Below are 15,866 nucleotides of genomic sequence, written 5' to 3'. Positions count from 1 at the left end.
TACAGGCATGAGCCACCTCACCCAGCCAGTCTCTTTAAATAATAGTGATGGGGTCTCACTATGCTGCCCAAGCCGACCTGGATCTCCTGGGCTTAAACGATCCTCCCACCTCTGCCTCTCAAGTAGCTGGGAATACAGACAGGAGCCACCACGCCCGGTTTAATGTGATTTACTGATGGATGGGATGTGAGGGGTGAAAGAGAGGACAGTTGAGGAGGACTCCACGGCTTCTGGCCTGTTTAACTTGGCAAACAGAGTCGCCACTTTCGAGGGGAAATAGCCAGGGGAGAGGAGGCTTTGGCAGAGGTTCCGCTTTGTCCACACAAAGCATGAGGGGTCCAGGAAGCAACTGGAGGCTTCATCCTGAATCAGGACGGAGATGTCAGGGCTGGGATTTAAATTTGGGATTGGATGAGCTCACTGAGAAAAGAGTGTGGGAAGAGAAGAGGGGCGATGACAGAGTCCTGGAGCCATCAACTTTGAGGCCGGAATAAAGGGATCAGGGAGAGGGAGGATCAGGAGAGGGAGGATTAGGAAGGGGGAGGATCAAGGAGATGGGGGGATAGGAAGGATCAGGCAGAGGGGGCACCAGTGAGGGGCGAATGAGGGAGAAGGGGGACTAGGGAGAGGGCAAGGAGAAGGAGGACCAGGGAGAGAGGGAAGCAGGGTGAGGAGATGCCAGGTGGAGGAAGGATGTGGGGCGGAAGCCGGGGGATAGGGGATCAGAAGGAGGAGGTCAGTGGGAGGGAAGCCAGGGGGATAGGGGATCAGAAGGAGGAGGTCAGTGGGAGGGAAGCCAGGGGGATAGGGGATCAGAAGGAGGAGGTCAGTGGGAGGGAGGATGGGGGAGGGGGCATCATGGAGCGTAGGGGCCAGGGAGCAGGAGGAAAACCAGGAGGCTGCAAGGAGAGCATTTTGGGGCAGTGGGCAGCTGTGTGGGCGCTCTACTTAGGTCCAGAGCGGTGAGGACAGATGGCAGGGTGGTGCCTGGGACTGTGACCTGGCTGGTTCAGAGACTGGAGGGGAGAGGTCTGGGTGGGAAGTATGGGTAAAGGATGATGGTCAGGGAGAGATAGGAGGCTGAGATGCAGGAGGACTTGGGGTCAGGAGAGGGAGATGCCAGCCCCTCTGTGTGGCCTGACCCCTGACAGAGAGAGAGAGAGAGAGAGAGAGAGAGAGAGAGAGAGAGAGAGAGAGGAGAGAGATGACAATGCAGGGGATCAGGAGCAGGGGCTGGAGGGAAGTCCTCAAGAAAGAAAAGGAGGGGATACTGGCCTGGTGTGATGGCTCACACCTGTTAATTCCAGCACTTTGGGAGGCCAAGATGGGAAGGTCGAGAGGTCAGGAGTTCGAGATCAGCCTGGCCAATATGGTGAAACCTCATCTCTACTAAAAATACCAAAATTAACTGGGTGTGGTGGCGCACGTCTGTGATCCCAGCTACTCAGGAGGCTGAGGCAGGAGAATCACTTGAACCGCAGAGGCGGAGCTTGCAGTGAGCTGAGATGGCACCACTGTACTCCAGCCTCTGTGACAGAGCAAGACTCCATCTAAAAAAAAAAAAAAAGGGGGATGTCTTCATCCATCTGAGCTTCCCTAACAATGTTCCATAAACCAGGTGCCTGGACTGCTTATAAACAATAGAAATGTATTTCACACAGTTCTGGAGGCTGGGAGGTCCAAGACCAAGGAGGTTTCTAGTCGGTGTCTGGTGAGGACCCACTTGCTTATCCACAGAGGGCACCTTCTTGCTGTCCTCACCTGGTGGAAGGGCAAGGGTCTCTCTGAGAGGGCCTCTTTTATAAGGGCACTAATCCCATTCGTGAGGACACGCTAATGACCTAACTCCCTTCCAGAGATTTCGCCTCCTAACACCATCACCTGGGGGTTAATTACAACGTGGCCGGGCGCGGTGGCTCAAGCCTGTAATCCCAGCACTTTGGGAGGCCGAGGCGGGCGGATCACAAGGTCAGGAGATCGAGACCACAGTGAAACCCCGTCTCTACTAAAAAAAATACAAAAAATTAGCCGGGCGCGGTGGCGGGCGCCTGTAGTCCCAGCTACTCAGGAGGCTGAGGCAGGAGAATGGCGGGAACCCGGGAGGCGGAGCTTGCAGTGAGCCGAGATCGCGCCACTGCACTCCAGCCTGGGCAACAGCGTGAGACTCCATCTCAAAAAAATAAATAAATAAAAAATAAAATAAAATGCAAGACCCCATCTTAAAAAAAAAAAAAAAATTAAACATTGCTCTCCAGCCTGAGCAATACAGAGAGACCCCATCTTAATAAAATAAAAAATAAAAAATAAAAAAATTGTTTTCCAAGACAGAGTCTCACTCTGTAGCCTAGGCTGGAGTGTAGTGGCACAATTTAGGCTCACTGCAACCTCCACCTCCTGGGTTCAAGCAATTCTCCTGCTTCAGCCTCCCGAGTAGCTGTGATTACAGGAACCAGCCACCATGCCCAACTAATTTTTGTATTTTTAGTAGAGATGGGGTTTTACCATGTTGGCCAGGCTGGTCTCGAACTCCTGACCTCGTGATCTGCCTGACTTAGCCTCACGAAGTGTTGGGATTACAGGCGTGAGCCACCGCGCCTGGCCAAAAAATTATTTAACACAGTTTTTTGTTTTTCTTTTTGTTTTAGAGACAGGGTCTCACTCTGTCACCCAGGCTGGAGTATGGTGGTGCAATCACAGCTCACTGCAGCCTCGACCTCCAGGGCTCAGCCTCCTGAGTAGCTGAGCCTCCTGAGTAGCTGAGACTACAGGCGTATGTACACCACAGTGCCTGGCCTTATACAAAGTTTTTGAAGTAGCATTCCTGGGAATTCTATATGATTACAAAGGCAATATGTATAAGATGACAGCAAGAGTGAAAAAAAAAAAAAACAGGCTGGGCGCGGTCGCTAACGCCTGTAATCCCAGCACTTTGGGAGGCCGAGATGGGCAGATTACCTGAGGTCGGGGGTTCAAGACCAGCCTGGCCAATATGGTGAAACCCTGTCTCTACTAAAAATACAAAAATTAGCTGGGCATGGTGTCAAGTGGCTATAGTCCCAGCTACTTGGGAGGCTGAGGCAGGAGAATCGCTTGAACCCGGGAGGCGGAGGTTGAAGTAAGCCAAGATCGCACCACTGCACTCCAGTCTGGGTAACAGAGCAAGACTCCGTCTCAAACAACAACAACAAAACAAAGGCAGCCGGGTGCGGTGGCTCAGGCCTGTAATCCCAGCACTTCAGGAGTGTGAAGTAGGCAGATCACAAGGTCAGGAGTTCGAGACCAGCCTGGTCTCGAACATAGTGAAACCCCATCTCTACTAAAAATACAAAAATTAGCTGGGTGTGGTGGCAGGTGCCTGTAATTCCAGCTACTCAGGAGGCTGAGGCAGGAGAATTGCTTAAAAACCCGGGGGCGAAGGTTGCAGTGAGTCAAGATCACACCACTGTACTCCAGCCTGGGCAACAGAGCAAGACTCTGTCTCAGAAAAAAAAAAAAAAAAAAAAAAAAAAAACATTGCAGGAAATTTGAGGGGGAAAGAAAAGCACAAAGGGAGGTATCCAGGAAGCGGTTGGAGACTGGTCTGAAGCAGGACAGAAGTCAGGGCTGTGACAATAAAAGTCCCCTATGATCCCTCCACCTGAGAGTCCCTGTCAGTGTTTTCCTGTAAATACTGGCAGTGGTTTTCCTGTGCACGCGCACATTTTACGCGGCACACACACTACATTTTATGTTACTCCAGGATCTTAGCACGCATATTGGTTTTAGTGAAGAAGCCTCCAGCAGTTTCGCAAGTGAGTGGGTTTCGGTTCAGGTCACACGGGGATGATAGTAGCAGTTGACTCAGTGGCAGCGCATGTGGGTCTGACAAGTTCCCAAGGCTTTCTGGCTGGTCCCCAGTTTAGTGTGAAATGAGCCAGGAAAGAAAGCTATCATCTCTCCCGGCGACTGCAAAGCCTCCTCCCAGTTGTCGGCCTCCGCTCTGCCCTCCCACGTTGTGGTCTCCACGCAGGGCCCAGGAAATGCTTTCATCATATGAATCAGATCGCGTGGACTCCTCCCTGTCCCATCAAAACCCTGCCCTAGCTTACTGAAGTCACAGCCAAACAGAAAACAGAGTCCCGGCCTGGCTCACTAGCCCGCCTGGGTTGGCCCGGGCCATCTTTCCAGGCTGATTTCTCCTCCTGGTTCCCCTTCTCGCCTTCTTTTTTTTTTTTTTTTTTTTTTTTGTGAGACAGAGTCTCACTCTGTAGCCCAGGCTGGAGTGCAGTGGCATGATCTCAGCTCACTGCAACCTCTGCCTCCCAGGTTCAAGTGATTCTCCTGCCTCAGCCTTCTGAGTAGCTGGGACTACAGGGCGAGCTACCACACCCGGCTAATTTTTGTATTTATAGTAGAAATGGGGTTTCACCATGTTGGTCAGGCTAGTCTTGAACTCCTAACCTCCGGTGATCCACCCACTTCAGCCTCCCAAAGTGCTGGGATTACAGGTGTGAGCCACTGTGCCCGGCCTAATGCAGTATCTCTCTCTCTCTTTTTTTTTTTTTTTTTTTTTGAGACAGAGTCTTGCTCTGTCACCCAGGCTGGAGTGCAGTGGTGTGATCTCGGCTCATTGCAACCTCTACCTCCCAGGCTCAAGCAATTCTCCTGCCTCAGCTGCCCGAGTAGCTGGGATTACAGGCACCTGCCACCACGCCCAGCTAATTTTTGTATTTTTAGTAGAGACAGGGTTTCACTGTGTTGGCCAGGCTGGTCTCGAACTCCTGACCTCAAGTGATCCACCTGCCTTTGCCTCCCAAAGTACTGGGATTACAGGTGTGAGCCACCACGTCTGGCGACAGTAACTCTTAAAATCAAAATTAGCCGGGTACAGTGGCTCACACGCATAGCCCCAGCTACTTGGGAGGCTGAGGTGGGAGAATCACTTGAGCCTAGGAATTTGAGACCAGCCTGGGCAACATAGCAAGACTCTCTCTCAAAAAACAAAACAAACAACAACAAAAATACACTCCCCCCACCAAAATCCATGATGAAAAAAATGCCAAAATTTTAAATACAGTGAGGATCCCTTTTCCCCGTCCCTCTATCCTCACTGTCTGGCCCTCCTGCCCACAGCCCACACTTGGGAAATATGGCTGAATGAATTAGAAGAGCAGGGGAAGAAACTGAACATAAGTCAGGCGGAGGCAAAGAGCAAGAAGCAAGTGGGGTGGCTCATGGGGACTGCTCAATGAGACCTCCCACCCGGGGATCAGGCTGGGGTCCTGAGGAGCCCCCTTCCCCTGCCTGGCTAGCAGGTCCTGAAAGAAGTGAAGGAAGAGACCGGCTGGGGGCCCCATGATGGGGCAGGGACCTGGGGGTTCTGCCTCCAGGAGAGCCGGGAGCGCAGGCCAGAAAAGCCTGTTACAACTATAATCCCAGCCTTTGGGAGGCTGAGGCAGGTGGATCACCTGAGGTCAGGTGTTTGAGACCAGCCTGGCCAACATGGCAAAACCCTGTCTCTAATAAAAATACAAAAATTAGCTGTGCATGGTGATGGGTGCCTATAATCTCAGCTATTTAGGAGGCTGAGGCAGGAGAATTGCTTGAACCCAAGAGGCAGAGGTTGCAGTGAGCCAAGATTATGCCACTGCACTCCAGCCTGGGCGGCGAGCAGACTCCATTTCAAAAAAAAAAAACCCAGCAGAAATTGATTATCTCAGGGTGCTGGAGGCCACAGGTCTGAAGTCAAGGTGGGGGCCAGGGCCACGCTCCCTCCGAAGCCTCTGGGAAGGATCCTTCCTCACCTCTGCCAGCCTTTGGTGGCCCCAGGAGCTCTTGGCCCGGGCCAGCGTCACTCCAGCCTCTGTCTCCGCAGTCATGTGGCCTTCCCTGTGCATTGCTCTTGTCTCAAGTCTCTCTCTGTGTTTGTCTTCTAAGGACACATGTCACTGGATTTAGGGCTCACCCTCAATCTGGGATGGTCTCATCTTGAGACCCTCAGCTTAGTCACATCTGCAATGACCTTTTTCCAAAAAGGTCACATGCACAGGTTCCTGGGACTCATATCTCTGGGGGCCACCATTTAGCCCACTACCCTTGTGGACTGGGAGGAAGGAGCCAGGGAAGAGGCAGGGATCTGCCACCCAGAGTTCCTTCCCCCTCCTCCTCTTGAGCCCTTTGGGAGCTGGGCCCTTCTGATCTGGGTGCCAGAGCAGACAGGTAGGGCCTGCCCGAGGAAGCATCCATCCCCAAGGACGAAGAACATAGTAAGCAAACATGTGAACAGTGGATTGAGTTCAGACGAGCAAGGACAGAGTCCCCGAGGTAGGGAGGGGCTGTTCCGGATGGGCCTCATCTGTTCTCCTCCATCACCCTCTGAGATGCACCTCATGACCTCATCTTACAGCCAAACGGCTGGGCTCATCAACAAGTCGCCCATGGCCATGGAGCAAGGCAGGAGCCACAGGCTGACCCCAAAGTCCCAGCCTCTCCCACAGTCCCCACCATTACAGAGAAGCAGAGAGGAGACAGCAGGGCAGGAAGCCATTGCTCTGGCCCAGGCTCCCTGTGGCCTCCCTGGTGGTCTCCAAGGTCACCCCCTACAGTCCAGGCTCCATCCAGCAAAGCTTTCTTCAGGAAAATCGACCTCCTCAGCCCCTGCTCAAACCTTCCAAAGGCCCCACACCAGCAGCAGCTGACGGTGAAGGATGATGAGGGTGGTGAGAGCAGCTGGGATCTGAGGCTGGAAGAGCACAGGGGTGTGATCGAGGGGGATCGGTGACAAGAGACTTCTGTTCCCAGCTTCTTACCCGGGAGTGACGTCTGGACCAAGGGAGAAAGGGAGGGCCCAGACGTCGGTGGCAGCTTGGGAGGTGAGATGGGACCCAGCCTCTGCCTCCCCTACCCTCTGAGAGCCTTGGGAGAGAAGCCTTGGAAGAGCCTCTTCTATTTCTCCTTGGTGACGGTGGAGCCAGCAAAGCAGTGTCTAAGGCTGCTTGGTTTTAGACTGGTCCCGAGAGACCCAGACGGGCTCCAATCTCCCTGGACTTGCTGTGCAACCGGGAGCCAGCCTCTCACCATCTCTGTGAAAGCTTGGTTACCTGCTGGCTTTGGGTTACCTGCTGTTCCTTCTGCTGAACCCAGTGCCCCCACGCACGACTCCCCGGGAGTTAGGATGAGGGATCCTAGGGAGCAGAAAGCCCAGGGGGCCAGCACCCCCCACCCAGGCTGTTGCCCAGGCTGGTCTCCAACTCCTGGGTTCAAGTAATCCTCCTGCCTCAGCTTTCCAAGTAGCTGGGATGACAATGTCATTTATTTTAAAATACAAATTTAAATTATTAGCATGAATTTTACTGTTCATCTTTATATTGCGCAATGCCAGTTTTTACACACAAATAGAAGAACATTGAATTCTTAATGCAGAATCAGCAGAATTACACAATTGGTATTTCATAGCTCGTACATGCGTCTGTTGTTCTTACCACAGCAGTGGAAACGCTGCACAAAACTAACTCACCTGTTTTTATTTCACTTTTGTTTTTGTTTTTGAGACGGAGTCTCACTCTATTGCCCAGGCTGGAGTACAGTAGCACAATCTCAGCTCACTGCAACCTCCACCTCCTGGGTTCAAGCGATTCTCCTGCCTCAGCCTCCAGAGTAGCTGGGACTACAGGCATACACCACCACACCCAGCTAGTTTTTGTATTTTTAGTGGAGACAGGGTGTTGCCATGTTGGCCAGGCTGGTCTCAAACTCCTGACCTCAGGTGATCTGCCCACCTTGGCCTCCCAAAGTGCTGGGATTACAGGCGTGAGCCACCGAGCCCCGCCTTTATTTCACTTCTTGATTCTTCCAACACTCCAGGGAAGCCAGTGGCTTCCTTAACTCCCTTACCTTGTATGCACGTTGAATCTTGCTAGACTCCCACCCAACCTAGGTCCGCCAGACCACTGTGCCATGGGCATGGAGAACGCTGTATGAAAGTCCAGCCGGGCGCGGTGGCTCAAGCCTGTAATCCCAGCACTTTGGGAGGCCGAGGCGGGCGGATCACGAGGTCAGGAGATCGAGACCATCCTGGCTAACACAGTGAAACCCCGTCTCCACTAAAAATACAAAAAAAATTAGCCGGGCGTGGTGGCGGCGCCTGTAGTCCCAGCTACTCGGGAGGCTGAGGCAGGAGAATGGCGGGAACCCGGGAGGCGGAGCTTGCAGTGAGCCGAGATCGCGCCACTGCACTCCAGCCTGGGCGACAGAGCGAGACTCCGCCTCAAAAAAAAAAAAAAAAAAAAAAAAAAGAAAGTCCAGTGGATGTCGGCTGTGGATAGGGTGCATGCCCCACTGTCCAGCTGGACTTCACTATAAGACACAAGTTCAATGAAAAAATGATTACGAATTCCAATATGGCGATAGCAGAGCATTAAACCAAGCACAGAGGCTTCTGAGCCCGGAGTCCTGTGCTACTGCCCAGCTGACACTCCCATATAGCGTCCCTGTCTCTGGACAGCTGCCAGTAGGGAAAGAAAACCTCAATCCAACAGGCCAGAGAGACACTGAATCCTGTCACCGCGCGAGTGTCCCCCAGTCAAGTCTCCAGATGACTGTAGACTCAGCCGACACCTCGTTGACAGACAGCCTATGAGAGACCCTGAGCCCAAGGACCCAGCTAAGCCACGCCCAGTTTCCTGGACCCACAGGAACTCTGTGATAATAAACATGTGCTGTTTCAAGCAGCTAAGTTTTGGGATACATTGTTTGGCAGCCAGAAATACCTAATACCTCTGGCATTCTTCTGTAAAGCAAGCATTCCTTCCTCAACCCGGACTATTCTGCTGCTTCGAAATACAGTTTCTACTGGAAAGGCAGGATAGATGCTAAATTTTTTTGCCTCTCTGGGCCCGATAATTTTTTTTTTTTTAAGAGGTAGGATCTTGCTCTCTGGCTTGGGCTAGAATGCAGTGGCACAATCATGGCTCGTTGCAACCTCAAACTCCTGGGCTCAAGTGATCCTCCTGTCTCAGCCTCCTGAGTAGCTAGGACAATGGATGCACGTCACCATCTTCGACTAATTTCTCTTTCTTTCTTTTTTCTTTCTTTCTTTCTTTCTTTCTTTCTTTCTTTCTTTCTTTCTTTCTTTCTTTCTTTGTCTCTTTCTCTCTCTCTTTCTTTCTCTCTCTCTCTTTCTTCCTTTCTCTCTCTCTCTTTCTTCCTTTCTCTCTCTCTTTTTCTTCCTTCCTTCCTTTCTTTCTTTCTTTCTCTCTTTCTCTCTTTCTCTCTTTCTCTCTTTCTTTCTTTCTTTCTTTCAGAAACTGAGTCTTGCTATGCTGCCCGGGATGGTCTCAAACTCCTGAGCACAAGTGCTCCTCTCACCTCAGCTTCCCTAAGTGCTGGGATTACCTGCCACTGTGTCTGGCCAAGACTTTGGTTGAATAAATGCTTCGGTGGGGTCCCAAGAGTTTTTCTGGATTTCTCCAGTTTGAGTGTCTCAGGAACAAACGAATTTTATTTTTATTTTATTTTACTATTTATTATTATTATTTTTTTGAGATAGAGTCTCGCTCTGTCACCCAGGCTGGAGTGCAGTGGGGCAATCTTGGCTCACTGCAAGCTCCGCCTCCCAGGTTCATGTCGTTCTCCTGCCTCAGCATCCTGAGTAGCTGGGACTCCAGGTGCCCACCACCTCGCCCAGCTAATTTTTTTGCATTTTTAGTAGAGACAGGATTTCACCGTGTTAGCCAGGATGGTCTTAATCTCCTGACCTTGTGATTCGCCTGCCTCGGAATCCCAAAGTGCTGGGATTACAGGCGTGAGCCACCACGCCTGGCCAGTCATTTTTCTTTTTGATGTTCAAATTGTTACAACTTGGTCAGTGGGAGTCCCTTTCAGCTAGCTCCTGTGTCTTTTTGACATGGCTCCATTAATCTTTTAAAGCTTCCTTCTTTCTACTGCAAACAGTATATGCCAGGCTCCCCATGCACTTGCCTGGCCCTGGCCCTGGCCCTGACCCTGGAGCCAGCCACTTCCCCAGGGAGCCACTTCCCCAGGGTTCCTTGAGTGGCCCCTGCCATTCAGACATGGAGATCTGGTTGCTAGGGATCATCACAGATTTAATTTACATCTCCCTAATTACTAGTGAGGTTGGATATCTTCTATATTCATTGATCATTTTTACTTATTCTTCTGTGAATGGTCTGTTCTTACCCTTTCTACCAAATTTCTATTAGATTTTTTTGTAATTTTTTTTTTTTTTTTTTTTTTTTTTTTTTGAGACAGAGTTTCACTCTTGTTGCCCAGGCTGAAATGCAATGGTGTGATCTCGGCTCACTGCAACCTCCGCCTCCTGGGTTCAAGCGATTCTTCTGCCTCAGCCTCCCGAGTAGCTGGGATTATAGGCACCCACCACCACACTCGGCTAATTTTTTTATATTTTTAGTAGAGATAGGATTGCACTATCCAGGCTGGTCTTGAACTCCTGACCTCAGGTGATCCACTTGCCTCAGACTCCCAAAGTGTTGGGATTATAGGCGTGAACCACCACACCAGGCCTTATTTTGTAATTTTTATTTTTATTTTATTTTATTTTTTGAGACAGGGTCTTGCTTAGTAGCCCAGGCTGGAATGCAGTAGCTCGATCTCAGCTCAATGCCACCTCCCCCTTCCTAATCCTCCCTCCCCGCATCCTCCCTCTCCCTGGTCCCTTTATTCTGGCCTCAAAGCTGATGGCTCCAGGGCTCTGTCCTCGCCCCTCTTCTCTTCCCACACTCTTTTCTCAGTGAGCTCATCCAATCCCAAATTTAAATCCCAGCCCTGACATCTCCGTCCTGATTCAGGCTGAAGCCTCCAGTTGCTTCCTGGACCCCTCACACTTCGTGTGGACAAAGCGGAACCTCTGCCAAAGCCTCCTCTCCCCTGGCTATTTCCCCTCGAAAGTGGTGACTCCGTTTGCCAATTTAAACAAGCCAGAAGCCCTGGAGTCCTCTTCAACTGTCCTCTCTTTCACCCCTCGCATCCCATCCATCAGTGAATCATGTTAGGCAGGGCACGGTGGCTCGCCCTTGTATTCCCAGCTACTTGAGAGGTGGAGGCAGGAGGATTGTTTAAGCCCAGGAATTGAGGCCAGCCTGGGCAACAGAGCGAGACCCCATCACTATTATTTTTTTTAGAGACTAGGGCCGGGCGCGGTGGCTCACGCCTGTAATCCCAGCACTTTGGGAGGCCGAGGCGAGTGGATCACGAGATCAGGAGATCGAGACCATCCTGGCTAACACGGTGAAACCCCGTCTCTATTAAAAATACAAAAAATTAGCCAGGCGTGGTGGCGGGCGCCTGTAGTCCCAGCTACTTGGGAGGCCGAGGCAGGAGAATGGTGTGAACCTAGGAGGCAGACCTTGCAGTAAGCCAAGATTGCACCACTGCACGCCAGCCTGGGAGACAGAGCCAGACTCTGTCTCAAAAAAAAAAAAAAAAAAAAAAAAAGAGACTAAATGAGGTCCTGTTTCTCCTCTCAAACCTCTCCATGAGAGAAGAGGGAGGTTGCGTACATGGGTGTGGACACCACAGAGGAGGGCGCTTGTCCAGAAGGGGCTTCAAGGAAGGTTCTGAGAAAGAGGGCGCAGAGCGGCTCGAGGCTCCTCCGTGAGGCAGGGAGACCATGTCAGTGGTGGAGACCCGGGGGCAAGTGAGCAGAGACCGGGAGCTAGAGAAAGTCAAATCTGTGATGGAGAACAAGCCAGGTAAGACCAGGGAAGTGTGTTGGTGCCAGGTCCTGGGGCCCTCGATGGCTGAGGTGCTCGGACTGTCTTTGGGAGGTGACCTGGAGCCAGTGGAGATCCTGGAACAGGAGCAGTAGTGGCCACAGAGCTGGCGGCCTATGCAGGATGGACTGGGGAAGGCACAGAGGCCACCCCGGGCTTACACCTGAAGCAACCAGGGCAACTGAAGAAACGGAAGGAGTCGGGCGGACGGGCCAGTAGGACTGCAGCTGGTTGCTGTGGCAGGGGGACAGAGGGTCCTAAGATGAATAAGTTAAAACTGTCAGCGCCGCGGCTCACACCTGTAATCCCAGCACTTTGGGAGGCCAAGAAGGGTGGATCACTTGAACCTAAAAGTTCAAGACCAACCTGGGTAACATAGTAAGACCCCATCTCTACAAAAATATGAAAATTAGACGGCTTTTTTTTTTTTTTTTTTGGTAGAGATGGCGTCTGCCCACATTGCCCAGGCTGATCTCGAACTCCTGGCCTCAAGTGATCCTCCCGCCTCAGCCTCCCAAAGTACTGGGATTATAGGCATGGGCCACCTCGCCCAGCTGTTTGGATTTTAACGTTGTCTGCGGTGCTTTTTGTGGCACGGAAGTTGGTGGCATTTATGTTAATCTGTCGATCTTCTGGTTTATGGCTTCTGGGTGGCATGTTTCTAGGACAGCCTCAGTATTCCAAAGTTAAGTAACTTGCTTAACCTCATGAGCTAATTATTGATGAGTTGGGTGTACCTGAGCATTTGTGTGCCCCCGAGGCCAGCGCCATTCTCCCGGGCCTCGCTCTCCTCCCAGGGTGACCGAGGCCTCCAAGGTTGGGGAGGGAGATACAGCAGTGATGGGCGCCTGAAAGATGAGCACAGCTGGGCTGAGCAGGTGACAGGGGCTCTGAAATAGCTTTCAAAGTCCATTCCCAAGGGCTGGTGGGAATGATCGAGCCCTGGCTGAGACTAGGATGACCCAGTGGAGGGCTGATGGTGGGGTGAGAATACTGGTGAGGAGCAATCTGCTGGCAGGCAGGTGGAGATGGATTTCAAGGGCACCATGAGGAAGGAATAGCACCAGGAGGAAACAGCTGAAAAGTATCTCTGGGCCTAAGGAGTCTGACCACATCCACCTCCTCCCCAGCACCTGGGAATGACAGGCATTCTGGCTTCTCCCCTGGTGGCAGGCAGCTCCCAGGGTGCCTAAGGGTCTGGTGGCCCATGGACCCCGGGAGAGAGAAGGTCACTCACTGGTGCCCTCCCGGCCATGATGTCGTAAAGGCAAGCAGGGTGGCAAGGAGAGGCGTTACAGAGGCTTTGGCATCTTGCTAACCACTGATGAGTCCTGTTAAGAGTGAGCCTGTGCCCCTGTGCCCTTAACCTTCGGGCTGGACTGCCAGGATATCTGGTGAGAAAGCAGGTGCGGGGAGCACTAAGACTGCAGCTTCCCCAGGTTCCCCAGACCAGGTGGGTTCCTTGGTGCAGTACCTCTTCTCGCCACCAGATGGCAACGCCGCACCATCAATCGCTGTGGCCCTGCCGGCAAGATCCTGTGGTTCCTTTCTCCGGGGCTCCCACCTGGTCCCACTCCCGCCGCCGACTCTCCCTGCTGGAGGCCCAGGAGTAAGGGGAGGTAAATTCATCTATGCATATGGAGAGGAAGTCTGGGGGCTTGTGTCAGCTAAATTCCGAAGAGAGGAGATGCTCTTCTCATCCCTCCCCCTACTCTGCTCCCCCAGCCACTCCCCTGGCCCCTCTCACCTGGTCTCCCCACTTTTGCCCAAACCCATCTGTTCTAAGCACAGCCAGAATGGGCCTTCGGAAAGATGGGAATGGTCCGCCGGGATGGCTGGAAAGAGTCTGGGTGTGGGGCCCAGCACTCAGCCCTGCTCTCTCTCACCACCTGTGCCGTCTTGGGCACAGTCCTACACTTCTCTGAACCTTGACCAGGAAGTCAGCATCCAGCATCCTTTCATTCAAAATATTCACTGTTTTTTGTTTGTTTGTTTTTTTGTTTTGTTTTGTTTTGTTTTGAGATGGTGTCTCACTCTGTCACCCAGGCTGGAGTGCAGTGGCACGATCTCGGCTCACTGCAAGCTCCACCTCCTGGGTTCACGCCATTCTCCTGCCTCAGCCTCCCGAGTAGCTGGAACTACAGGCGCCCGCCACCACGCCCGGCTAATTTTTTTTTTTGTATTTTAATAGAGACAGGGTTTCACCGTGTTAGCCAGGATGGTCTCGATCTCCTGACCTCGTGATCCGCCCGTCTCAGCCTCCCAAAGTGCTGGGATTACAGGCGTGAGCCACCACGGCCGGCCGACAGTGTTTTTCACTTCTTTCCTTTTTCTTTTTCTTTGCTTTTTTTTTTTTTTTTTGAGACAGAGTTTCCCTCTTGTTGCCCAGGCTGGAGTGCAGTGGTGCGATCTCAGCTCACTGCAACCTCTGCCTCCCGGGTTCAAGCGATTCTCCTGCCTTAGCCTCCCAAGTAACTGGGATTACAGGCATGTGCACCACGCCTGGCTAATTTTGTATTTTTAGTAGAGACGGGGTTTCTCCTTGTTGGTCAGGCTGGTCTCGAACTCCCGACCTCAGGTGATCTGCCTTGCCTTGGTCTCTTAAAGTTCTGGGATTACAGGCATGAGCCACTGAGCCTGGCCGACAGTGTTTTTCTTTAAGTTATAAAAGTAAAATATGCAAAGTGTATTCCCCCAACACTTTGGGAGGCCAAAGCAGGATCACTTGAATACAGGAGTTTGAGGCCAGCCTGAGCAACGTAGTGAAACTCCGCCACCATCACCCGCCCCCCATCTCTACAAAAAAAAAAAAATATATATTAGCCAGGAAGGATGGTGTGCACCTATAGTCCCAGCTACTCAGGAGGCTGAAGTGGGAGGATCACTTGAGCCCCAGAGGTCGAGGCTGCAGTAAGCCGTGAGTATACTATACTCCAGCCTGGGTGACACCAAAACCCCGTCTCAAAACAAAAAAAACAAAGAGTTTAGACAGTGTTTCTCTTTAAGTTATATAAGTAATATATGCACATGATACAAAATGAAAAGCAAGTGCCTCTCTCCCCCTAACCCCTGCAGGGTTACCCCACAAATATCCTTCCAGAAAGTTTTTGTGGATCTACCAACATATATATGTCTGTTCTATTTAAATTTAGGTAAATGGGATTACACTAAACATGCAGCTTGCTTTTTTAAACTTACTATAAGTTGGAGATAATTCCTTTATCAGTACATGGATAGCTGCCTCATTGCTTTTAACAGCTGTGTCACATTATCACAAATATACCCCTGGCCTATTTAACACTCTTCCCTCTCTAGCCTCACAGGTGCGTGTTGCTGCAGCCAAGGCTGTGATCAGCATCCCTGCACCTATGTGGCCGGGCAGCATGCCATATTTGCATGGGACAAATCCCTGACACTAGCTTAAACACCACCATGAATCCCTCCCCTCCTGGGGACTCCTACAGAGCTTCCAGTAGAGCTCCAGGAGAGAGGACCCAGCTCAGGCGTTTGTAGCGTGTTTGTTAGTCTAAAGTCAGATCGTGACTGAGTTTAAACCCCAGCTGCTCCCCTCACATCGCCCTCTGCCTCAGTTTTCTCATCCCTAAAATGGGGATGATCATAATGGTGCCCACTTCATAGACCAGTACCGCAGATTATATAGACTAAAGCACTTTGGAATGGCTAGCTGCTGTCACCCCTCCTGTTACAGTATTGAGTTCCAACGTCTCCCTGTAGAATGCTGGCACTTTGTGGGCAGACCCTGGTTTTGTTCCTGTCTGCACATAAGCCTGGAATATGCTGGTCGCACAATAAATGGTCCCTTACATTTGTTATTAGGAGCAACCCGCAGCTTTGGCCCACTCCCCCTCCTTCCAGCCTGTGCCCTCCTTGTGGCCCCAAAGCTGGGGAGGAGAGATGCATCTCTCAGGATAATCCCCAGCAGCCAGGTGCTCCCCACCTCCACCGGGGTCAGCAGTAAACACCAGAGTCCTTGGGTTGGGGGGCAGGGTGGCTCAGGAGCTCTCTACGGTCCAGAGGTTTTGCCTTGGCCCTGACACCCCCACCCCCGCCCCTCCAAGGCTGAGTCTCTTCAAACTCTGCTTCTCCTGGCCTGGCCTCCTGGAGCGGGACAGGCGA

General features: G+C 51.8%; 1 protein-coding gene across 1 annotated transcript in view; it reads left to right on the top strand.

The window, feature by feature from the left end:
• Positions 1 to 15,866, top strand: part of LOC105469203 (rhomboid 5 homolog 2) — a 52,102-nt gene that overhangs the window by 4,948 nt on the left and 31,288 nt on the right. The window lies entirely within an intron of this gene.

The sequence above is a fragment of the Macaca nemestrina genome, chromosome 17 (assembly GCF_043159975.1).
Source record: "Macaca nemestrina isolate mMacNem1 chromosome 17, mMacNem.hap1, whole genome shotgun sequence".
Lineage (NCBI taxonomy): Eukaryota > Metazoa > Chordata > Mammalia > Primates > Cercopithecidae > Macaca > Macaca nemestrina.
The sequence above is the reverse complement of the archived record's forward strand: the minus strand, read 5'-3'. Positions and strand labels throughout refer to the sequence as shown.